This window comes from Euprymna scolopes, chromosome 19 (genome assembly GCF_053919585.1).
Source record: "Euprymna scolopes isolate OS-2025 chromosome 19, ASM5391958v1, whole genome shotgun sequence".
NCBI lineage: Eukaryota > Metazoa > Mollusca > Cephalopoda > Sepiida > Sepiolidae > Euprymna > Euprymna scolopes.
Window position 1 is genome coordinate 8,997,042 of NC_136500.1, and position 27,984 is coordinate 9,025,025.

A 27,984-nucleotide genomic window follows, 5' to 3' on the forward strand; every position below is an offset into this window, starting at 1 on the left:
TGTAAATACAATGTTTTTCTCCATTAGACTTAAGGATGAAGTACGTCCAAGGATGAAATACTGCTGTAACATCGGGGCAGAAGCTGCTAAAAACAGCCTATCCTTCCTTGACAGAGTACAAAATAGACTTCGAGGTTTGGTGGGGGATGCCCTTTTTTCTTCCCTGCATCCTCTCTCCCACAGAAGAGACGTTGCGAGCCCGCCTTTGTTTTATCGTTATTTCCATGGCAAGTGCTCGTCTGAACTCCAATCTCCTCCCCTCTCGCCAATTTTTCACGAGAAACACCTGTCTGGCATAAACTACTGTCAATAATTTTCCCCACTCTTTATCTGTGCCTAAATCCAAACGTAGATTCCATGAGCAGAACTTCTTTCTCAGAAGTGCACGATTGTGGAACTCTCTTCCGTTTGCCTGTTTCCCACCTGATTACAACTTGGATGTCTTCAAATCCAACATAAACAAATTCCTGACAGACCGCCCCTTAAGTAAGGCACCCTATCAAATCATCAATTCTAATGATTACTACAATACTATCTCATTGATTACTGTACACGCAATAACCCTTATCCTTGAGTGGCCTCCGTTGATAAGTGGTGACCCCCATGTAAAAAAAAGAAGTCAACAATGGATTTTAAAAGGGTAACTACAAGTTATCTAGGAGTATTATATAAGCATATAGCTTAGTTGTACTTAGGTTTTAAAATTTTCGATTAAAAACATATTTCAGAGTTAGCTCACTTCCTACAAACTCTTCTAAATACGAAATCTGTTGAAGATATTCATATATATATATATATATATACATATATATATATATATCCGTCCTATTTAAAAGTAATTAAGAAAAATGTATACTACAACTCGTTTCTAGAAACAATTCTTGGGCAAAATGTTATCGACCATTTATCAAACATTAAAACAAAGTTTATTCTCTTTAAAGGTTTTAATGCAATTAAAGTGCTCAATGATTCAATGGTATCTTGCTATATAACTTCATTGCGTTTGAAATCTGAAACAATGATTTGGGTGAACATTGTTGAATGTCTGATTTAGGTTATTTTTGTCAATCGGATGTGTTCAGTGTGTATGAAGCTTGTCAGTATATAACTTATTGTGTAAGTTTTATTAGTATGGTATGCATGTTATGTCTTCCCCATTATGTAAGTACGAGTACAATGGGTGTGTGTTATTACGAAGTCTTATCATCACATTAGTTGCGCGAAAACTTATTTGTTAAATAATTGTTAACAAACCTCAATAACCTTTATTAAAAAAGTATGTCTCATTGTATCCGGATGATATTAATTCTAGAGAATAGTTCTCGATTCCTGCGGCTACGACAAATTTTTCTTTAAATACATTCCATTTCTTTTTACTTCCACTCCTTAAGTGTATCGAATGAAATACCGACAGGAAATCTATTTTTGTTTATTGTCTCCTGATTTTCCAGACGTTTTACTTAAAAGAAACTTCTATCATTCCTTTTCAATGTCAAATCCTATCCTTTTATTATTAATAGGAAAATCGATAATGACACAGAATACTACAAGTACATTAAAAAATCCATACGTACATATGGATATGAAAATGTCATTAATATATAAACTTCGTAATCCAACAGAATACAGCCAGATTTGTACGCATAAAGACTTATTAAAAACATATATATCACATATAAATATGTCATTATTTATATAATGTTAAATGTATATGCATATGATAATATTTTATTAGAGAAGATGTATTCGTTAGTATATATATTTATGTATTTACTAGGCAAAGAATGAATGTCGCTCTTTTACATAAAGAAAAGAGTGCTCATATGTTAAAGTATAAGCTAGTAAAAACTGATCGTTGTTTTTTTAATATAAAATTAGGTGAGCTTATGTTTACATATTGTTAGATGAAAAGTGAATATCATATTCAATATAAGATTACGTGACATAATATTTTACTCCATTTGCTTGCAACATATACCTTTGTATTGTTTATATATAAAGAAAAGTGTGTTTATATGCATAGGAATTCACTAGTGAACTATAAAGTAGGGTTATATTCCAGCGCATTCAATCATTTTATATCGTTATTTTTAAAGAGTTAGATGTAATTATATGTTTATTCATTATATGGAAATATGTAGATATGTTATATTTTGAATTTTTAATTATATTTTAATTTTGTATATTATAATGTAATTCTACATGTATCTATTTAAAACCATAAACCACACACATTGGGTTTAATTAACGATTTATCAAGCTATAATTTTCTAGACAGACAAACGGAAATTTGCCATTGCCTATGACCTCACTCAGATTGTTCGCGAGTCTACCCGTGTGCCGATAGTACCGATCAGTATGCAAGCCTTCTAGACCTTTTTCTCTCAACCTCCTCTGAGCTATGTTCATTCTCCGTTCTATCTCCTCTGGGATCCTCCGATTACTCCGTTATATCAGTTAAGAGAAAATGAAATAGTATAAGTCTTCAGAAGTACCTCTTGACCGTACTAGATATCGATACCCGATTGCTGATTGAGATAGCTTCCGTACATTCATACCTAATCTACCTTTGCATTCCATGTTTAAAAAGGTTGTGTCCTCTATAGTATTGAATATAGTGTCCTCTAAAGTAACCAACTGGCTAATTGTGGGCATAGATCGATCCATACTATTAAACATACAATGTTTTGCTCAACACACACCTCCAAACACCCGGGCAAGGCCGTCACCCATGCTAGCATATATATATATATATATATATATATATATATATATATATATATATATATATATATATATATCACCAAGCAAAGAGAATTGTTGTGATTTTGTCTTTCTTTCTTTTGTGTTTGGTTTATTGTTGCCAGTGTTTTTGCAGCATTTCTGTATAGGATGGGGACACAAAATCAGACGGTTAAAGGAGTTTTCCTTGTACGGCAGTGGTACCACACAAACAAAATGAATAAGGAAATCTTTTGTAGAGTTGCTCGGTGGTAAATCGCATCGAGAGTGGTGGATCGATTACGATCATAGAAACGATCGATAATGGGTATTTTTCATTGAGTGAAACTTCGTGTCGTCGTACATCACGTGGGTGTGTTACGAAGGTCATATTTGGTGACGAATTTAAATACTGAGAACTTGATGGCAAAATCTCCTTGTTCGACCCTCAGAAGGTAACATTGTGTCACTGGTTTAGTCGTGAGCATACGCGTGGTTATAAGTGCTACCCCCGAGAGCTTGCATTTGGTGCGCGGGTGTAAGTATTCGACTGGTAGGGGCGTCCCTTATGTTCATGCCATATTTTGTAGGGGGATAGCTGCAGAAAAGACGTGAATCAACTTGACGTAAGAAGCTAACAAGGGCGAAATATGATTATCACAAAGAAAATATTTCTTTGACTTTAAGCGATTAAAGCTATCGGGAGGACTAAACCAATCAGAAGCAACACCTTTCGAACAAGCAACTCTTTACAATGAAATATCAAAATAGCGGAATAATCAAGCACTCCAAAATAACAAGTTAAAAAACTGGACCGAATAATTCGGGCCATTGATGAGACATTAAACAAAAAGGAAAATACACATGCCATAATAGTATTTGCAGAACAGACAGAGTCGAGCAACATTTTATCAATGAAAATCGATGCCTCCGTTCAACCTCAAACAAAAAAGATACCCTCTGTAAGGGTAGTGCGTGCAAGGTGCAATCCTCATCCACAATCTCATCCTCATCCTCATCTCCTGAATCGACAAGTCTTGAGTTCAGTGGAGAAGAGATGTGCTAGACGACTGGACACAATGACAGATAAGCAGAGAGAACATAGCGCACCTGCAATTCTGAAATGATCACCCATTTTATTACTGACGAGGCTCAACGTTGCTAAACCTCAATGATCTGGCAAGAACCAGTGTATCAACGTGATCATGTCGCATACAACGAAAATGAAGAGAAAATAATGAAACAATCACATTCCCTCTAATTTTTCAGCACATTTTCAAGAACTCTTAAGTGGGACAGGGATTCCCAAATTGAAATATAAAACCCCCTACACTGTCTGGACTAGATTTATGAGATAAAGATTAGCGTAAAAAACAACTAAAATATTTTGTCATTAATGTGTTTGATATTCTGCTTAGCATATTCGATTGCCAGTCGCTTAAAATTAAAGAGGGCTTTCTATTAATATCCTCTGAAAGGTATTAGATATGTTAAGAATTACAGTAACTTAATCGTTAATAAGCTACCTACCTCGTAAACTGATAGCCTATAATATTAAATAACTAAATCATACTACCAGAAAAGTTGACTTACATAAAAAATAAAATTCCGTAAACCAATGGACCAGAAGAAACATCTTTATCAAGTAAAAGAAAAAATCAGACAGAAAAAATCAGAATACGGCGGTGAAGGTAAAAGAGGTAAAAACAAAACAAAAAACTTGACTTAAAACCGGTTTGTTATTTTTTCCTTCCTTTGTGGACATATCGTTTGTTTTTCATTATTTCCTTCATTTTCACATTTTTTTTTTCAAAAGAAAAGGTCTTATATTTTGGACCCGAAATTATCCTCTGTAACTTTGACCGGGAACTAACACATTGTGGGCTCTGTCACAAAGACAACAAAGAATAGAAAATAATTCAACTTTTTCTAAACGTTTATTTTCTCATTCCCTCGTTACGTTTTTCCGTTCATCACGTTATCATCTTTTTAGGCAATCTTTCGAATATCATCCAGACCTCTAATGTAATAGAGAACGTTAAATCTCTTCCGTAATCTTTTACAAGTCTTAATGTTCTGTAATACGGATTCCATATTTAAGAGATGACGGGGAGTTCATATGGCGGCACATATATAACGGGGCTCATGCACAGACATAACGATAGTGATACTGACGGAGAGAAGACACACATATATATATATATATATATATATATATATATATATATATATATATATATTACAGTTCTTTTATGAATATAATAAGGAGGAGGAGACGCTTCACTTATGATTTCGGAGGTGGGACACATAACTTGGAAGGGATTACATTATAATATGATAAACACAATTACCTTTCGTTCGTGATGAAGGATGACACAAGACATCAGTTACAAATATAGCGATGACTTCATTATTCAGCTGATCAACTGGTTGATAAACGTAAGTAATCTAAATTTGGATCTACATAATCTAAATGTTCTCTCTTCGCTTCCGGGGATAAACTAACCAAACTCTCTACCTCTCTTGCTGACTGACTTTTTCTCTGACTAAAATCCGGACCCATAACATGGAGAAATGGCCTTTGTCTATGACGTCAGACGGGTGTTTTCCAACTTAATGTGGCTTTACATATGTTTGTCCAACACATTTTTAACAAACAAAAGAATCCTCAATTTTAATCTAACCCATTTTTAAACCATATGATTTAATTTGCATTGTTCATTCTTTTAATGACATATTTAATAATCAGATTTCTTAGGAATAAACAATAGATTTAATGTCTAACATTACATTTCTTAACTTTGGTTTCAGGGTTCGATTCTAGGCTTAACCTAATCTCATGTTTACTTATCTAATAGTCTTCTTATTTACATGGAAAGGGGCATCTTTTTGCATGTAGCGTCCCTATCCTTCCTTTTGTTTCACAAAATATACTTGTTTTAAATTCTAGTACATTTTTCCCTATATCTGTACAACCGCTTGACTAGGGAAGATGAGACACCATCAAAAATAACACTTCTTTAGTCAGATCTTTTCCAACTGACTCCATAATTATTTTATTTAGATCAGAATCTCACTCCGATCTCCGTGACATTTACCTTTTGGGTGCAGGTTAGTGCATCCTATGATCCACATCAGCTGCTTCATCCAGCCACCTTTATGCCGTAAACCGAGGTCCGATTTTAACTCACAAAATCAACGACTCTTTGTCCAAATGTGTTCTGATCTGTCCTTTCGCCTGGTTGTTCTACTAATTTGTCTCATTTTCTAACTAATGTATTTCTTTTTGGGACACATATCAAGGCTTATTTACTAAAATATTTCTAGTTGGCTTCTAATTTTTAAGATATAACTATTCATCACTTCTAATTTTTAAGATATAACTATTCATCACTTCTAATTTCTAAGATATAACTATTCATCACACTGATTGACTCGGATTTCCTTTCTTGGGTCCTTAGAACTTCGTTAAAGACTTCGAAAGCACACCCTTAACTAAATAACTCCCATCCCTTGCGCCAAAATCCCTATTTGCAAACTAAATTTGGACTAATGCCAGGATGTCGGTGATTTTTTCTTTTTTTTTCTTCAATCAGCGTGTCCAATATCCCAAAGCCCCGCATTCATATATCTCTAAAAATATGTTTATATCTTTTCTTCATACGTACTTATAGTATATTTTATTTTTCTCCCTTTTTATTACTATATGTGATTTGCCCGTAGTACTGACTCTATTAGTCCTTTGGTACCCTAAGGAATTATCGTATCCTTCAATACCTGCCTTTTTTATTTTCTTGTGCCGAGACTTATGTTCGGTGCCGTTACGTGCAGCATGCACACAATATCGCAGATTTCCATCTATATTTGTTTTAACAGGAGAATATCTAATGCTGTCACCTGGCAAGTTACACGTCTTGCGAAAATTGAAATGGGCATATAAAAAGAAATCATTCACTCTTTTGGCTTATCACATCCGGAAAACTCTCAAAATACCCGTTTTCTATTGCCCCCTCTCTACAAATCCAACATATTTCTAGGCCAATCATTCGTCTCAATTATCGTTTTATTCTTATTTCCCAATGACTTGTCTCTTTCATTTTAATTTATCTACATATTTATGGTCTAAATTCCGGACGACAATAGAAACACATACATTTAAAAACAATTTTTGCAATATTTGTTCAAACATATATAACATTAACCGCCCCCTTAAGTAGACACTTTATTAAATCTTCACACTAACGTACTCTACTTGATTAACCGCCCCCTTACGTAGACACTTTATTACATCTCCACACTAACGTACTGTACTTACAATGACCCTTCTCCCTGAGTGGCTTCTGGGGCTTCATAAGTGGTTACCATCTAAAACCCCCCAAAAGAATGCATTATTACATTTTACAATGATCTACACAAAACGTTACAGTTATAACTATTTAAAAAACCACGAACATTTTTTGCAATCAACAATAACAACAAAGTATGTTAAAAAGTGTCTCTTTAAACAAACACATGGAAACCTGCACTCACACTAGCTGTTTTAAAAAGTACAGGCGACTTTGAAAAATCTTTGAACGGCAGTTATTATTCAACAAATCGCCCAAACCTAAACCAATTTAACGACTGACACATTGATAAAAATTTCAACAATAATTAATGACCAACATGTTTTACTCGCGTGTGTTTCTGTATTTTTCAAAACAAAGCAATTCATTATTTAATAAATTTTACACAAAAGTACTTTTAAACTTGCTTTTCTTCGTGTGTGAGTGTTTTTCATTTTTTCCATTCATATCTACGACTCTTTTGTTTCTTCTGCGCCATATCATCTCTTTTAAGTACATTTTTACGTGTGTATGTATATGATTCTTTACTTTCTATTTTTTTCTTTTGACATTGTGTGTGATAAATGATCTAGCAGTTTATCGTACCTTTCTAAATAGATATTCGTGTTCGGGTGTTATTATTATTATTATTATTATTATTATTATTATTATTATTATTATTATTGTTGTTGTTGTTATTATGAGTAGCAGTATTAGTAGTCGTATTGCTGTTTTTCTTTGCTGCATATCGACATTTTTTCGTGTGCGAGTGTATGCTTTACTCCTTTTTCCATCGTGTGTATTTTGCTTAGCTAAGGCCCTTAGTTGTTTACGTGTTATACGCGAAATTCAATTTTTTCCACACCTTTGTATGGGTTCACTGGAAACGAGCACCAAATCGCAATTAATGTTGTGTAAATGACGGAGAGTTCATATTGAGGCATATATATAACGGGACTCATGTACAGACATAACGATTACATGTATAACAGAATACAAAGATAGTGATGATGAGGGAGAGAAGACATTTATATATTACAATTCTTTTTAACACATATTAGAGAGGAGGAGACACTTAATTTTGGATGATGGAAGTGGAACACATAATAGTTGGAAGGGATTACAATGTTTATTGTACTATTATTACCTCAATCACCTTTCGTTTGTGATGAAGAATGACACTAGACAACATTTACATATATAATGGTGACTTCTTAATTCAGCTGATCGACCGGTCGATTGACGTTAGGAATTCAAATTCGGATCTACATAGTCTAAATATTCTCCCTTCGCTTCCAAGAGATTAGCTAACCAACTCTCTGGCTCTCTTACCGACTGACTTCTCTCTTTCTGACTGACTAAAATCAAAATCCATAATATGGAGAAATGTCCTTTCTTTATGACGTCAAAAGTGGTATTTTCAAACCTGACCAATTTCAACGCGGCTTTACACATGTTTGTCCAACACGCTTTTGACAAACAAAAGAATTCTTAATTCTAATCTAACCTATTTTAAACAATATAACTTAATTTGCATTGCTCATTATTTTACTGGCATATTTAATATTGATTTCTAAAAGAATTAACAATAGACTTAATTTCTAACATTTCATTTCATAATTTTGCCTACAGCGTTTGATTCTAGGCTCATCGTAATCTCATTTTTACTTATCCAATATTCTCCTTATTTACATGGAAGGGGGGCAGCCCTTTTCGATGTCAAATAAATTTACCTCTATAGTGACGCCATTTAGCATGTATCGGCGAATGATACACGTAAATCAACCATAAAACTAATAATATAATGAATCAGTAATTAAAAACTTGTAGTATAATGAATCAACCATTAAAACTAGTATTATAATCAATTAACCATTAAAACTAGTAATATAATAAGTCAACCATTATATAGTAGTAATATAATGAATCAAGCATTATAAACTTATAATATAATGAATTAATAATTTACAACAAGTAATTTATTGAATCAACCATTAAAAACAAGTTAATTAATCAACCATTAAAGACTAGTAATATAATGATTCAATCATTAAAAAATAATAATATAATGAATCAACCAGAAAAATTAGTAATATAATGAATCAGTATTTAAAACCTAAGAATATAATGGATCAACCATGAAAAACTTTTAGTGTAACGAACGAGCATACAAAACTAGCAATATAATGGTGCAACTCTTAAAACAAGTAATATAATGAATCGACCATAAAAACTAGTAATATAATAGATCGACCATTAAAAACTAGTAAGGAAGCAACAATTAACAACAATATAATGAAGCAATCATTTAAAACTAGTAATATAATGAATAAACCATTAACCACTAATTATATAATAAAGCAACCATTAAAACTAGTAATATAATAAACCAACCTTAAAAACTAATAATATTAGCTAAATTTTACAACGAGTTATATAATAAAATAAACATTAAGAATAGTAATATAATCAATCAACCATTACTAACTATTGGTAACATAATGAAGCAAAATTTCCCAACTAGTAATATACTTAAGCAACAATTAACAACTAGTAATATGATAAATTAACCATTAAAACTATTAGCAAAATAAATCAACCATCAAAAACAAGATAGAAAATAACCTTTAAAAACTAGTAATATACTAAAGAAACAGTTAACTAGTAATATAATGAAGCATCTATTTAAAAGTAGCAATATATTGAAAAAAAACTATTAAAAACTAGTAGTCTAATTTATAAACGATTAAAAACTAGTAATATAATAAATCACCCATTAAAAACCGGTAATATAATGAAACACCTATTAAAAACTAGTAATATAATAAATTTATATTGAAAACTAGTAATATAATGAAACAGCCATTGAAACTAGTAAAATCACCTTTAAAACTAGTAATATACTAAAGCAACAGTTAACTAGTAATATAATGAAGCATCTATTTAAAAGTAGTAATATATTGAAAAACTATTAAAAACTAGTAGTCTGATTTATAAACGATTAAAAATTTGTAATATAATAAATCACCCATTAAAAACCAGTAATATAATAAATCACCCATTAAAAACCAGTAATATAATGAAACGCCTATTAAAAACTAGTAATATAATGAATCAACTATTGAAAACTAGTAATATAATGAAACACCTATTAAAAACTAGTAATATAATGAATCAACTATTCAAAACTACTAATATAATGAAGTAAAATTTTATACCTAGTAAAAACTGAATTAACCGTTTAAAACTATTAATATAATTAATCAATAATTAAACACCATTTATGTAATGAAAAAACATTAAAACGTGTAATATAATGAATCACCGATTAACACTAGTAATATAATGAAGCAACATTTTACTACTAGTAATAGAATGAATCATCCAATTTAAAACTAGTAATATAATTAAGCAACAATAACTAATTGGTAATATAAAGAAGAAACCATGGAAAACTAGTAATATAATTAAGCAACCATTAAAAACTAGTAATATAATGTATCAAATATTAAAAACTTGTAATATAATTAATTAACCATACAAAACTAGTAATAAAAAAGACTAAAATCACATTATCTCCTCCCTAACAAGCCCTCTTACAAACATAGACGCTTACACTGCATGAACTTCACCCACCCCCTTTATACATTAACAAGTAAATAGCATGTCCCTAAATCACTTTGAGGAGTGTAACTAATCAGTAGAGATATAATCCCCCACAAACTAACCCAGTAACACTAACAACGCGGGGTCGCAGAAATACCTGGATTAGAACCTAGGCGCGGAAAAACCCCTCTCAGGGCTGACGGACCCAGTAGGTCTTCCGAGATCATCCGTCTAGGAGAAGGAAAACTCTGAAACTAAACCAAAGGGGAGAGAGGCCTCTTCAGTCTTGGATGACAACCTTCCTAGAGCTGGTGACTCAAACAAATTCACCGGTTTGCAAACCTAAATTGCTTAAGGAGTAGATAGGCTCTGTCTATCGCCCGGCTTCCATACTCCTTCTTTGCCTATTAGTCAAGCGCAGAGACACTATCTCAGTAATTCGACAGAAACACCCAGCGGTAGATCTTGTTTCCTGGCTAGGGCAATGAACGCCGTTCTTCCCCATTCCCAGCATGCCCCACCCCTAAAACTGAACAATTGGGGAGTGCTTGAGTATAAGATATGCCTGAGCGATTAGATTGGGTTGACCTTCTTCTAAAGGGTTGAGGATACCGGATTGACAGTTCCTGGCTGCTGTTCCCGACTGGTAGTACAGGAGCCCTAACTCTTTGGTAGCGCTTAGAGCGGCTGCTCCATCAACAGTTGAATAATATCGGGTTGTTTGCAGTGCACTGACGCGCATGGAAAGGGACCCTGCACTCATCCCCGGTGGGCTTTCCTGAGGCCACAATCCAAATTGGAGAAAGGTCAGCTGATGGTCAACTTGTGATGCATGTCTGAAGCTCCGCATAATCTCTTGTTTAGCTCTCCCTTACCGAAATTCTTTATAAAAATATGACGACAGTACAATCTAAAATTAAGCTTAAACCAGGATTAGGGACAAACAAATTCAACTTGCCTCCTCCCTTGAGGCTCTCATTCACAAATATCCGTGGGCTTAGAACTAACTTAGCTGATGTTGAAGCATTTCTCTTAACAAATACCCCGGATATCTTAGCACTAAGTGAGACTAACCTACACTCCTCCATTCCCTCTAACCACTTTAACATGCCTGGATATCTCCCACTCTGCCGTAAGGACTATGACAGACATATGCACGGACTTGGAGTTTACATTCGTAATACCCTTCCCTTGACTGACCTGAGAGAAACAAACCTAGAAACAGATGATCAAGCCTTTATGTGCTTTAGACTAAACGTGCAACACAGTATTAACTACTATTATTTTCTCTACCGCTCTCCCTCGACTCAGGACTGCTCCATAATAAACAAAGTATCTGAGAGCATAGATACGGCACTGTCCCTCGACACAAGCGTACAAATACATGTGTTTGGTGACTTTAATGTCCACCACAAACACTGGCTATGATTCTCTACTCACGCAGATGCAGCGGGCAGCACAACCCATAGCTTCGCTATATCTCACTCCCTATCACAAATTGTTACGTTTCCAACCCGTTTCCCTGACCAGGAAGAACAACACGCATCACTTCTAGATCTGTTTTTGACCACAGTTCCCGATGACTGCATAACGAAGGCCCACAGCCCACTCGGGAACGCTGATCATGCAGTGATAATGGCTGAAATCGCCCTAAACTCTAGACCCAAAACTGAAGAGCCAGTGCTCAAAACAACGAGATATTATAATAAGGCTGACTGGGAAGCCATCAGGGAACTAATTAGAGATGCTCCATGGAAAAATATTTTCTCTCACCCTGCTGAACAATGTGCAAACGAGAACACTGACTGGTTCAAAACTGCAATCGAAGCGCATGTTCCCATGCGGAAATTTTATAGTACGCCCCACTCTCCCCAATGGTTTACGTCGACTTGTGCAACTGCCATTACTCAAAAGCAGCATGCATACCGTAGGTTTAACCGACATAAGTCCAGTTCAAACAGACTGAAGTATATAGAAGCTAGAAATAACGTTAAGAGAGAAATAGCGACAGCTAAGAGAGAATTTACGGAAACCACTAAAAAGCGCATCGAAGCACAAAAACTAGGAACTCGAGACTTCTGGAAAATCTACAACAGTGTAGTAAATAATGGGCAATCAACAATTCCCCCACTAACCAACAATCACGAGGTTGTCTCCTAAGCAACCGACAAGGCTAACATGCTTGCCAGTCGGTTTGCCTCAAACTCCACACTGGACCCTTTCAACCACCCCCTACCTGACTTTCCTATGCGGACAGACGCCACACTAGACGATCTGAAAACCACCCCTTCTCAGGTGCATGCTATCATAAAACACCTTGACACCTCAAAAGCATGTGGACCCGATCTTATCCCAGCTGTGCTATTAAAAAAGTGCTCAGCCGAAGTAGCTCCAGTTCTCTCCAAACTCTACAACAAATGTCTTAATGAAGCTTGCTTTCCGGGCTGTTGGAAAACTGCTTCTGTTGTACCAGTATTCAAGAATTCTGGCGAAAGTACAGACCCATCAAATTATCGCCCCATTAGCCTCCTCACACTTTTTGCCAAAATATTTGAGAGCATAATTAACAATGCTCTAGTCCATCATCTTACAGATGATAAACTACTGACTGACAAACAATATGGATTTAGACAAGCCTGTTTCACAGCAGACATCCTCACTGTGATCTCTGAACGTATATACCATTCACTGGACAAAGCGGGGGAAGGCAGAGCGGTAGCTCTAGATATATCTAAGGCTTTTGACACGGTATGGCATGAGGGTCTCCTCAGTAAAATCAGATCATACGGTATCACTGGTAGAATACTTAACATAATTAAATCCTTCTTAGATAAGAGAAAAATCCAGGTAGTCCTCGACGGTCTCATATCTAAACAATATGATATAAATGCGGGAGTGCCCCAGGGTTCTATCCTTGGACCTCTATTGTTCCTGATATTCATAAATGACCTCCCCGACAACATTGCCTCTGAGATGGGTATATATGCTGATGACACTACACTCTATGGCAGACACGACAGGAAGACGAATGAACACATTTCTAAATGGCAGAAACACTAGAGGAAGACCTCCAATCTGTAGTGGAATGGGGACAAAAGTGGTTGGTCGCGTTCAATGCTGCCAAGACTAAACTAGTTTCATTCAATAATTACAAGAAACCCTCTCTACCACCCATAGCAATGGCCAACGACTCTTTATCTGAGAGTCCATCTTTCAAACTCCTTGGCCTAACGTTCACAGGAAACATGAGTTGGAACAATTACATTGAAGGCATTGCCAGGGCCGCTGCAAGAAAGGTAGGCTCTCTCTACCGTGCTAGAAAACTTCTAACACCCGAAAGTATCCTGTACCTCTATAAGGCCACCATTCGCCCATGTATGGAGTATTGCTGCCACATCTGGGCTGTTGCATGTGCTACTAGTCTCTCGCTCCTTGACAAGGTTCAAAAGAGAGTCGCCAATCTGATAGGCCCTGAACTGGCATCTAAGCTTCAGCCTCTGTCCCATCGACGAAATGTTGCATCCCTCTGCCTTTTCTATAAGCATTTTAGTGGTGAATGCTCTGACGAACTGCAATCACTTGTGCCCCCACGACGCGAGCACCCCCGACAAACCCGACAGGCTACTAGATCCCACCCCCACACTGTAGAGATCCCTAGATGTAAAAGATCTTTTTACTCCAATAGTTTCTTCCCCAGAACCGCAAGACTCTGGAATTCCATTCCAGGTCCCTGCTTCCCCAACAGTACTGACGTGCAGAAGTTCAAGTGTAACGTGAACCGACACCTTGCTGCCCAAATCCCTACATAGTACCCCAGTAGTTGTTTCCCCTGATAGTAGCCCCCTACACCAAAGTGGCAATTTGCCTTGTTTGGGGTGAAAATGTAATAAAAAAATATATATATAATGAAACAACCATTAAAACTAGTAATATAATCATTTAACGATTAAAAACTAGTAATAAAATGAACTAAATCTTACAACTAGTAATATAAGAAAGCAACCATGAGAAAATAGTAATATAATAAGGTTCCATTAAAAACTTATAATTCAACCATAAAAACTAGGAATATGATGAAGCAAAAATAACACCTAGTAATATAATCAAGCAGCCATTAAACATTTGAATATGAATAATCAACCATTAAACTAGTAATACAACGAAGTAACCATAAAAGTAGTAATATTATGTATCAACCATTAAAACCTAGTAATAATGAATCAACAATTAAGAACTAGTAATATAATGAACCCCATTGAAAACTAGTAATAATGAATCAACAATTAAGAACTAGTAATATAGTGGAGCAGCAATGAAAAACTAGTAATATAACGAATCAACCATTTTAAAGTAGTAATATAATGAATTAACCAATTAAAAACTACGCATATAATGCATCAAATATTTAAAACAATATATCAACAATTAGAAACTAGTAATGTATTGAAGCAATAACGAACAACTAGTAATATAATGAATTTAATGATTTAAAACTAATAATATAATGAGTCACCCATTAAAACCAAGTAATATTATGAAACAAACATTGAAACAAGTAATATAATGAATCAACCATTAAAAACTAGTAATACATTAATAAACCTGCGAAAGAAAGTTTAACTGGTCACTTTTTTAAATTGTTTTCCCGCAGTTGACGATATTACCGAAGGAAATCTTGTTACGACTTGGTCATCTTCAAATCTAAAGTTAACGAATTATTTTGCTATTCCACCCTATATGTTCCGCAGCCCAATTATACCAGCAATCAACATTCAAACACGTATATTATGCATATTATGTTCGAGCTGATTATCGTTCTGTTTAACAAAACTAATGTTTTAAGAACCGATCTTGGTTTATATATGCGGTGATTTAATATTCACAAACAAATTCGAATTAACTAAAACAGTTAAATGGAATCTGTAGAAGGCGGACCGACTTTCCCAGGTAACTACGATGAAAATCTAAATATAATGTGTATAAGAAATGCATGGATATGTACACATGTATTTGTAAGTTGTATTAATAAAACTTTTTAACCTCATTCAGCTTGTGTCTTTCCGTTACTTCTGCATTATACCGCCTTCTACGCATTCTATTTAACTACATACTATACAATGCTTCAAGCAAACTACACCCACCTCTTGAATAAACAGCCTTAAAACATTGGTATTAAAATTCGAGATCTTAAGACGAGAACATGCATAATCTCAGTTGGGATCGATTGGTCCATTTTAACCTTTTATTATTATATGTTCAGCCTTTTGTTTTTTCTTGTGAGAATTAATAATAGCGTTTCTAATAGTATCAACAAAAGGTTTCTCAGTACTTTTCGCAGTTGCGGCTATTATTATCACGGCATTTATCCTTATTGATTTTACAGTTGTTCTCTTAGTTACGAGGAGAAAAAAGACGAGAGATGATATATTCATGAGTGATGTGGAAATCTTGCGCGTCTTTCTAAATATTTTATTACTTTTCAAACTTTTAATAACTTTTCACTTCTCCTCATCTTCGTCGGTTTTTTTTTGCATTCTTTTATATTGTGTGTTTTTATATGAATCTCTGCAAGCGAGATTTATGAATGTTTAATCTGAACAAGTGAGTTAACCGGTTGTCTGTTATAGAAATGCTTTTTAGAAATGAATAGTGGAAGAAAAGACGCTACAGTCAGATGAAAACTGAGAAAGTATATATATATATATATATATATATATATATATATATATATATATATATATATATATATTCTTCACATCACCCGGATTTTAGAATTACACTCTATATTTGTTTTATACGAGAAACAATTCCAAACCGATGTCTTACAGGCATATTTTTGCCATAAAGGCAACATATTTAAATTACTTTTAGATAGCACATCGATTTGAATCATGTTCTTCAGCCCACTCACCTATATTTTGTGATAATGAAAGTTTAAATATGTTTGTGTTGCACTTTCTTACTTAATGCTTATTAGAATTTAGAGTACAAAGAATTATATCTAGTGTTATTGAAAATTTTAATAGCGGGCCAATGAGGATATGAAAGGGGTATTCTTCATCTTCTGCCTTACTTTAAAAAGCACATCTGATTTATGGTCGTCCTGTACGAATACAAACCTTTTATTATTTTATCAATTGTGGACAAAGACGGAAACTACACTTCAAAGCTAAACTAATCACAATATACTTTTATTTTATTTCGATTCATAAGTTCGGCATAACAGCGGTATAAGAGGAAAATTGTAAAACATTTTTTGCCATGCATTTTAGCAGATTGTGCGATACAAAAAAATGATAGAGATCAGGGATTTACTAATAGGAGAAGACTAGGTATATTTCTGCGTAGTCATTTTAATAAATGTGCATTTATGCAAATGTAGAGAAAATGATTATGCTGCTTATATTGTCATTACTATCAAAATGTTCGAAAGTTTTATCCATTCAGTTTTCTTAATACAGTGAGTAATTCTGAAGTCAACAACGCGTCACGAATACAATTACTAATAGTAATTTTACAAATAGTACTACTGCTTTTTCTTTACTAATTCTACTACTAGTACTAAAATTAATAATAATAAAAATAATAATAATAATAATAATCTACTAGTAAGGGAAATGTGTTATCTGTCTGAATATTTAATCTATATTATAGTATTCATCGTATAATTGCACTATCATTAAATGGAAAATGTAGGAAAGTCATGTGCTAAACCATCATCTAAGGAACTCTTTTTCCATGAAGAGTAGTTAAATATCTGCTACATAGCTGTTTACAAGTGAAAACATGACAGGAAATGCAACGAGACCTAATTGATATATAGGTGCACAATTGTGCGCAAAGGGACATGCCTTACACATGGTAAATAACTTTGATTAAAACACACAAGTAAGATGGAGAGTTGTGTCAAAATGTGTTAGCAACTGGAAACTTTATTAGCCGTAGTGATTTTGATTTTTCGGCTGTGCTTTGGACAGTTTAATATCATTTTAGTGTTTAGTTATATCACCACTTATTATGACACGAAAAGTGCCAATTTAATATTTAAGGGTTTCGTACTAAGAAAGTATAGAGACTGAAATGAAAAGTTGATATTATCAACTTGTGTAAATACTTCAACTGGGCATAATAGAATCTATTTTGCTGTCGTTCGCCGTTTGCTTCACACACGCCCGAGGTGCAGTGTATCCGAAAAATCATATATTCAAAAATGTGAAAGATTAAACAAGACAAAATTAAACAGGCAACAAACTAACTGCGATATATTTAGTTGTTCTAATTTGCTGGATTTTATAAATTAAAATCTTTTAAACAAGAATTTAAAGTCGGCGTTTGTTTAGTTAAGTTCCAAAATTCTGTTTTCTAGTTTGAAGGCAGTTGCAGACTGTCTCTATTTTTTATTAGACTGTGTATAAATTATTATTCCTATACTAAAAATATTAAACAAAGCAGAGTGAAAAGAATTTTTCTCGGGTTGAACCTTGTTTATTGGTTCTTTCGTAACGTATTTAAACGTTTTCTACTAATTATTTACATTCTGAAGTCGTCCCCATCTTATGCTTCCTCGGACATTTTCTTGTTTATGTATTTAACCGCCATGAAACATGTGACTATATTGTTAGCATTCTACTGATATCAATGTAGTTTGTATCCTTTATATAAATAAATCAGTTCTTTAGGGACGAGATCACCTTAAATTTAGCAACACCGTAAGTGAATATGGTCCTACTGCAGAAAATTAAGTCGAACCTGGTACATCTGAATTGGACGCTTGTGCACATACTCATGTAGCCATTGTCACCTCTATGGTGTTTGATTATTAGTATAAGTTTATTTTTCTGATTGTAATGATTGTTATTTTTAATTTTTTAAAGTGTGTAATAAGTCTACTACTATATGTCAAGTATTATTTAATTATTATTTTAATTAATATGACTAATGTTGATGAGAGGTTAACATGGTTATGAGTTAATGAAAATGCTTGATAAGCTGCGTGTTCTAAGTTCGAATCAAGTTAATTCCTAAAATTCACTTTCAATTAAGTTATGGCAAGCTTTATGTGGTTCCTCACGTCTGTAGTCGATGAATGATTTCTCATTAGAAAATAGTAGGGAACAATAGATTGGTTCGATTAAAACGATATGACAATGATAAAAAAATTTGCGGTAATTGCATCACTATGACAAAAAGTACTTAACAAAAGACGGGTTAAAGGTTTTGAATTCCGTTAGATAAAAATAGTGTTTTATTATTCGAATTGTTAAATAGCGTTTATAGTCATACATTAGACTAAGATTTGTGACATGTATCTGTACAAAAACATTTTGCAACATTCACAAGTCTAAAATATTTGCATACTTGCATGGAAAAAAATCTGCCCCTCTTTCTGAAGAACTAGCTAAATATGTTTGTAATTGACACTTTTGAGACTTTTGCGGAGACGTAAAATGAAGGCTGCCATGCAACAAAGGAAGATTAAAAGGACAAATTTTGTTTAAGCTAGCGATTTTATGTTTTACATTTATAACCAATAATAATAAAATAATATCTATAATATAAATCTCACTTGTCTGTTCAAAGGTATATATATATATATATATATATATATATATATATATATATATATATATATATATATATGTAAGTATGCCTAAAACTTTAGAAGTAACAGATTCTCACGACATCAGAATCGTTGTAGATCCGACACTTTGGACGACAAATATAGAAAAATGGCTGAAACTATTAATTGCTTTCCAACTTAAGTTAGCACTTTTCCATAAGGAGGGTCGCTTATTTCGCCGATCGCCTCTATTCAATTAGCTAGGATTAATTTTAACATCGACACTTCGGTTTGTCGAAGGACGCAACGGCTAATACGTCACGTCTTTTTTTTCACGTGTTTACACATTCGCGGCACGGTTTGGAGCCTGCTTGACTACTAACACTTCTTTTTTTTTTGCTCAACACACACCTCCAATCACTCGGGCAACGTCGGACACTCATGGTTGTTTATAATTAATAAAACAGTGTCTAATTTTTAAAAATAAATGATCAAATTAAGTACCAGAATACTTTCTTACGCAGAAAATGTTCATATGTGGCGTGCACATGTTTTAAACCTTAATTCGTTACACAATGTAATTAAAATTGCTTGCTAAAATCAGTTCTAATAAAGCACATTTTTATAGTCCTTACTACAAGCGATAATAAATAGAATTATTATTTATGTTAAGTAAAATATGGACGAAAAAAGAATAAAGGTGAATTATATCAGCTGTTACGATTGAAATTCCGCACATTTATGAATTAAAACGCCACGTATTTGTAAAAACTGGACGTGACACAGTTTAACGCCCTATCAATAACACAACAAATACAAAATGAGATTTATGTATAATTTATATATGGTTCTCTACGAGGTAAATAATAAGCGATCATTTACACGTTATATGCACACATACACACATAATCCTGGCTTGATGTAGTTGCCTGTATAGCCGCACTGATGAGCTGTGAAACAGTACTGTATGTGGATGACTATAATGCTCCTTATCTTGAGTTGAGCATATTGAGAAGTGATACACGAATTACCGTTAGCGTATAGGCGATGCCCTTTGTGTAAACAAATCGAGCAGAGACAGTTCGGACGATGTCAAACATCGGTAAACTCATGACACACTCAGCAGCCGCTGCAGTCGTACAAACGGTCGGGTTCCAATATTGGCTTAAGTTAGTTTCCTGTCTATCCACACTGATGATCTGTGAAACAGTGAAACCTTATTGTATGTTGATGACTATATATATATATATATATATATATACACTATCTGTACCCGGCCGCGCGTTGTTAAAATGGAACATATTCCTCAAGAAAAATTGCATTTTGTTCGTTTATTTACTTTTATTATTTTTGCAAGTTTTTTTAATCAATAAATGGTGTTATTTTTCCTCCCAAAAAAAGGATTAATTTTTTACCATAAATTGTTAGGTGAAAGTTGTTTTTTCAGGAAAAATGGCATTTTTATTTAAAAAGAAATTTGGCAGTAAACCTTTCTCTTTGAAAATGGAATTTTTATTATAAAAAGAACAGATGAATACTTTACATGAACACTGTAAATAGTTAGGTGACAGTAGAGGAAAGTGTGATTCTTTTTTTCAAGAGAATATACAAATTAGTTTTTTAACAGATGTTCAGAAAACAAACAGAACAATACTTCCATCATTAATTATGCAAAAAAAAATAATAATAAAATGTTGATTTAGTGTTTCAACATTAAGCTTATACATTACGATAAAAGTTGCTGAGTATGCGCTGTTTTACGGTTGTTTTACAAATGGAATGGAAACTTAAATTTCACTCCGTTTTAATCTTTCTTAATTTTTTAATTGTGCCCCCCAAACGAATATAATCAAAACAGTAATAGTTAACAATTGTACTTTATGTATATAAAACACAAAATATTAAAAAAAGAGTTAATAAAGAAAGGGAAATAATTCCATTTTTAAACGAAAAAGTTTGGTATATCTTTTTGTTATTTTTTTACATGAGTCCAGCTTACCATTCACATTGGAAATGTCGACATTTATAGGTTGTCGGGTACATTTACAACGAATAAACACTCCAATGTTTAGAACGGCTTTCGAAATAGACACGCCTAACCTTGTCAGCATACCCGAAAAGCTGTAAAAGTTTACGTGTCGAATGTGAACGATGAGTTGGACGTAACGTAAAAATGTACCGAATTCCAAAGGAAACAAAATTCAAATTTCAGTTCTATTTTTACAACAACCGTAAAGCAGAGAATTCTATACAAATTTTTCCTAACTTACTGTATTAATGCTATTGTTTTCAGCAAAAAAATATTTAGGTTTGGCTATAAATCCATAAACTCATTGCACCCTAAATAATTTAGGTGACTGAAATAGGAATCTAATTGAATCTTTAATTTCCTGGATAGTATGTGAGAAATTCATTTTTCTGCAAGTTATATCGAATTCATTAATACGGACTTTAGGGGCTTTTTTCGTAATGTTCCTGTAAAAATTATTTTTTATGGCTACAAATTACGATGCTTTATTTATATAAAAAAAGTAAAAATAAATTCTTGCGTTTTTTTATTTACTACTGAAAACCATAACTTAAGTAAATATATTAATTATTTAAACAAAATAAAAAATTTTCGCTAAGAGTTAAGTAAAAATAATTAGTTCATTATATTCTGCGATCATTACTTGATAAATACTGAAGTTTTCATTAAAATTGGTTAATTTCCTGATTTTTGTTACATTTTTAAGTAAAGGGAGGGGTCAAAATGTTTATGCACTTTGAGCGTCGGCATTCATTTTGTCTGTACCTACCATTTTTCGATTAATATTTGATAGGAAAGCGACCACGTGTGGTTAATGTACCTGTTTTTTCAGAGAGGGTATTTATTTTTGCAAGACACAAATCATAGACTCAAACTTTTCATAATACAAGTTAAAATAAAAGTCAAATTAAACATCACAATAATGGTGCAACATATTTTGAAATTAGAAAAATAAAAAACAAAAAACTTTGTTTTAGCATGTTAAAAGTATTTAGGTTGGTAGATAATTAAATTCTACTGTATTGGTATAAGTTTTTTTTTTTGTTGTTGTTTCTTGCTTTTTACTATTTTCGACTAAATACTTCTACATTAAGCGGGGTTGCTTGGATCTTATTTTAAACTAAACTCCGGAGGTCGGAATGCACCACCACCTAACATGTACTTGGAAAAATCGATTTTATAGCGAGATTTAAGAATTGTTAGTCGAAAAAAAAGTTGAAAAACAAAACAAATAATCAATAAATAATTGTTACCAAAGGCAATAAATGCTACTTTTTTTTACTTACATGAATGAGTTTATTTTATGTTTTAAGGTATTTTCAAGCGCTTTTCTTTATTTTTTAATCTAAAATTGCGGGTGTGTGAGTGCAAGATATCTCCAGATTTTCTAGAATTCCCCGTTCGATTGCAAACGAAATCTCGAGATCTAGCAGAAAACCGCTAAATTGGAAACACTGGTCACGTGACGGGAAGCGGTAATAAATAATTGTCCCTAAATAAAAAAATAGCCGATCGGTACAAAGAAAATCATCTATTTATTCTAGGAAAATTAAGTATAGTGTTATAATTAAAAAGAAATATATAAACACACACATGGGTGTAGTAAACATATTATACCAAAACGTGGAAGCCATCCGTCCAGTAGTTCTTTAGACTATTAATTGCGAACTATATATTTGTAACATGTCTTCTTCCTAATATTAAGAGTGGTGGTGTTTGATCAACACTGCTGGGGAGGCATGATATAATATACTGTTTTGTTTTTAAATCCCCGAAACAGTGTTTCATGGTAAACAATTGATGTTCCCTTTTTTTCTACACAGTGATCACCACTTATCAAGGCCCGGAAGCCACTCAGGGATAAGGGTTATTGCAAGTACATTACGTTAGTGTGGAGATTTGATGAAATGTTTAATTAAGGGGGCGGTTCATTAGGAATTTGTTAACATTGGACTTGAAGACATCCAAGTTGTAGTCTGGAGGGAAGCAGGCAGACGAAACAGACTTCCACAGGCGTGCAGTTCTAAGAAAGAAGCTTTCTTCATGAAATCCGCGTTTTGATTTACGCACAGCTATAGAGTGGGGGAAAAATTTCACAGTGGATTCAGCTAGACGGGTGTTTTTCGTGAAAAATAAATTATTGGTATTATAGTAAAGTCGAGAGCGAGTTGATGCAGTGATTGCAGGTGATTAAATGACTTACTGACTAGATGGTTTTCTAACGAATGATAAAAAATATTTTTTTTGTATAGTTTTAAAGGTTAAAAACTTCAAAGACTATATATATATATTTATATAAATATATATATATATATATTCATGGTAATTCTTTAAATAATTTTTATAAACTTTTCTAAGAAACAGGAAAATTAACAATTAGCAGTATAACCATCGTCTATGATTTTCAATTGGGGTCTAGCATTACCGTCATCAATTTCAATGTAAACAAATTATTCAATAAAAGTATTCAAAGCCAACTCAACTTGTAGCAAAACTTAAGTGACCACTTTATACTCATTAACCCTTATCCTCAAGTGGCTTAATTCCTTGATAAATAGTGACTCCCTTGTAAAAGAATAAGATACGCAAGATTTGAATTTAAAAAAAGGCAAAGATGTTCCGACTGCGTTTACATTAATCAAACATTGTAAATGAGATAATTACAAATCGTGAAGCATGAGTCACACTCGTCATCACTGATCTAACAAGATATCGACAGATTCCAAGGTCGCCTCATTCTTTGCGCTGTTCAGTTATTTGCGCTCCATCAGTTTTGTAATTCAAGCGTGAAATTGACCTACCTCGTCAAATTCCACATATCATTAACGATTGTACTCAAGCAGATAGACACCTATTCAGTTGATTACACAATGGCTTACCATGCATTCTTCTATTTTGAACAAAAGTATACCGAATATAACTTCCTCTCAAGCGAAAATCAATAGCGGTAGATATTTCCGATATTTCTCCAAATGAAATGTTCTTATTTAATTCCGAAATGAAAGATTTATATTGCCTAACAATGAAAGACACTTTCCAAAGAAACACAATTTCTGAACGCTTTTACAAGTTATTATTATATTTTTTTCGAATAAACTTTTTTTTTCAAACAGATTTTCAACGCAATGGCATTGATATATAGTAGAATAGTAGCTTTGAAAATTAAGCCTTCGGCTCAATTTCATCTAGTTCTTTTCATTTATAAGAATACTTTTCTCCAATTTTAATTTTTCGAGATTTCTTCTGTATGGCTTCCATTGTAGTACAAGATACGTATCTTTCCTTTTCCTTTAACATCTTGCCTTATATTATATATATATATACATATATATATATATATATATATATATATATATGTGTGTGTGTGTGTGTGTATACATATATATATATATATATATGTATAATAGACCCTTCCGTCGATTTCAACGTATGAAATTCGTCCACAGCATCTAAGTTGCTCTGAAATCCACTCAGATGGCTTGTTTATAGTGGTGAAAGCTCACATATTTTGGTATTACTGCTAACCTTTGTCGGTGCAGAAGACTGACACAGGTCAGAGTATACAGTATGCAGGTTTTTACAAAACAGTTTCCTTCTTTTAGTATATGTATTAACGAAGACTGGGGGTGCATTTTTTCCCAGTGAATTTATGCACAAACAGACATGACCCTGGAAATTTCTACGATACCGCGCGGTACATACAGCGCGTAGACTTCCCAAATGGTCACCCATCTGGTACTAACTGAACATTACTTGACTTCGTTATTTCGTTTCGAAGCATTTCTATTTCATGTAAGCAAAATAATACTCGAGCTGAGATCGAAACCAAAACCTGAAGACAGTCATGTACGATACTCATACGACAAGCGTGAAACGATCTTTACAAAGTTCAGAACTACTCATTCTTAGTATACTTAATCTGTAATGTAAACTATTCATGCATGCGCATTCATGCAGCAGTTAGCAAAAGATAACAGTTCGATCATTTCCACGGCTGATTTTTTTTCATGCCTTAGCAGCCATTTTCCGATGGAAAACGTAATAAAAACTTTACTACATATCTTGAAGAGCGTCCCATAACTCGCGGTATCTCTTGGAGAACATCCCACAATTCATCTTTGATTTGAAATTAGCATCCACTTGCACAGTGACGTCACTTCATGATACTCCAAAGTTTCTCAATTCAATTCAAATATGGTGAATTCGAAGGCCACTCCATCTTCCATAGCCCAGAGCACGCCAGTTGTTGCAAATACTCTTTCTTTTGTTGCTGCCTGTGAGGGAGCATTATGCTGCATAAAAATAATGGTTCTTCTGAACGTCAACCTTTGCTTCTTCAGCCATGGTTCAATGTTATCCTTCAGAAAAGTTATGTAAGCATCTGATGACCTTTTTACCTCTACTTTGGCCCTTCTGGGCCAAGTGGAGTACCTCCGATAATCCCAGCCCAAATCATTATCCCACCATCGGATTGTTGGATTATTAAACGCTGATGACAATGTCGTCCATCTAGGACCCATCCCTTGCTCCAGCAACCTAGGCCGTCAAGAGTGATACGCACTTCATCCGTGAACAAAACTTTGGAAAAATCCGTTTTTATGTTGTCCTCTGACAATTTTAATCGGTTTGGTATGTGATGTTGCTTTAATGGAGGCTTAACAGATTTTGCAACTTGTTTCAGAAGGCGACATCGAGATCTTTTTGAAACATTCTTTAATCTGGCTTGGTCAAAGATGTCTCTACTTGTCTTGACAGTGTTCTTAAGAACTCCACGTTTAATTTGTAGTAGAGAACGTCGTGAAACAATAGATTTACCTTTATCAGCTCTCTTACGTACCTTTGTAGAGCCCTTGACCAAGTTCTCTACAGTCTGATGGTACCTTCTTATAATTCTCGATACTTCAAGGGTAGTTGTACCTTTTGCTAGCTGTTCCGTAATAGTACGCTTTTCAGGACTAATCAAACAACCTTTAAGACCCATTTTATTGACGAAAGAAACCGCCTAGTACCTAATTTGACACACCTCAAATACCGTGGATTCAGCAATTACGATGGCATTGTTTACATTGCGTGAGCCAGTACGAAGATTTCACAGTACGCGTTATCGAAGCTTTTGATACGAAACTACCAGTAAGTTTCTGAAACTGGTAATTTTTTTAATCTTGTTTGTAATTTGACACGCAGTACACACACACATATATATATGTATGTATATATATATATATATATATATACATATATATATACATATATATATATATATGAATGGAAATGTATAAAAAAGAATACAAAAAGTATAAAAGCTTATAACTTTTCTTTATTCGTTTACAATTGGTGTCGTGCAGGAATACAAAATAATATTATGAAAAAAACCCAACTTTTTTGTATATATATATATATATATATATATATATATATATATATATATATGTGTATATATATGTATATATATATATATATATGAAATTAATTAAAAGAAAGGAATGTAATGCTTACCTGATAAACGCAATGGTAAACTTCAAATTAATACAAATAAGATGTAGTATTCAGTTGAAAAATAAATTATACTTGTAACGTTCAACTTACAGTTTAGATTTTTTCTCTCTCGTATATATATATATATATATATATATATATATATATATATATATATATATATATATATATATATGAGTTAAACACAAGCACGAGGGAAACTGTGAAAAAGAAAATAACTGATTTCGAAAACTTCTACTCATACTCGACTTATTCCACATAGAAATTCGATAAGATATTCGTTTCTATTGTCTTTGGCTTCTCTATGCTCTTCTTGATATAATTCACTTATAAATTGTTCCACTTATTCATTTTAATGTTCAAACTTTCAAAATCTTTTTAAAAAAATTATCATTTTTCTATACTTATTTAAAAGTATGCGTCTTAAAACTTATTTTGGATTAGTTTTCTCGTGTCTTCTTTGTTTTCCTTCTCGAAACCATAGATTTCTGGAGATTTAATCATAACTGCATCTTGGTTTTCTTACAGAACAGATGCATCTTTTGTTGAAAGCTGTGTGTCATGTTTCTGCTTTTATTTATAGATCAGGTTCTTTGATTTTAATATTAATATATATTTTAGAATAATAATCTTTTAATTTTCTTCCTTTCTTTATTATATTATTATTTTACTATAATGCAAATAATGTTGTTTGTGTCCTAATTATTTTGCCATCCTTATCCAACATCTTTTTCAATATGTTCATTCTAGTAAAACCTATTTACGTATTAGTTTTTATTATTCATAGATGCTTACCTTAGTCCTTTATTGTATTTTTTAATAGGGATCGTTCAGTTGTTCTATGTATCTATTTGGTGTTGTTCTTCTTTTTTTCATATACCTCTTATCAGTTGTAAGTGATTTTCTTTTACCCTCGTTTTTATCTTTGTTTTTTTTTTACAAAAGAAGTCACTACGTATCAGGGACCGTAGACCGCTCGTGGATAAAGGTTAATGTGTACGGTATATAATGTGATAATATCACACTAATCGTTAGTAGTCGAAATTTGGTAAATTATATTACTAAAGAGGGTAGCTCATGAAGAATTTGGTTACGTTGATTTGAAGGCGACAATATGAAAGACAGTTCACCAGGTGTGGTGTTTTAAGAAAGAAGCTATGTTCATGGAATTCACGTTTCGGTTTAGGCACACGTAATGAGTGGAGAAACTTATTGATATTAGTTTTAGCTAGATGAAAGTTTTCGTG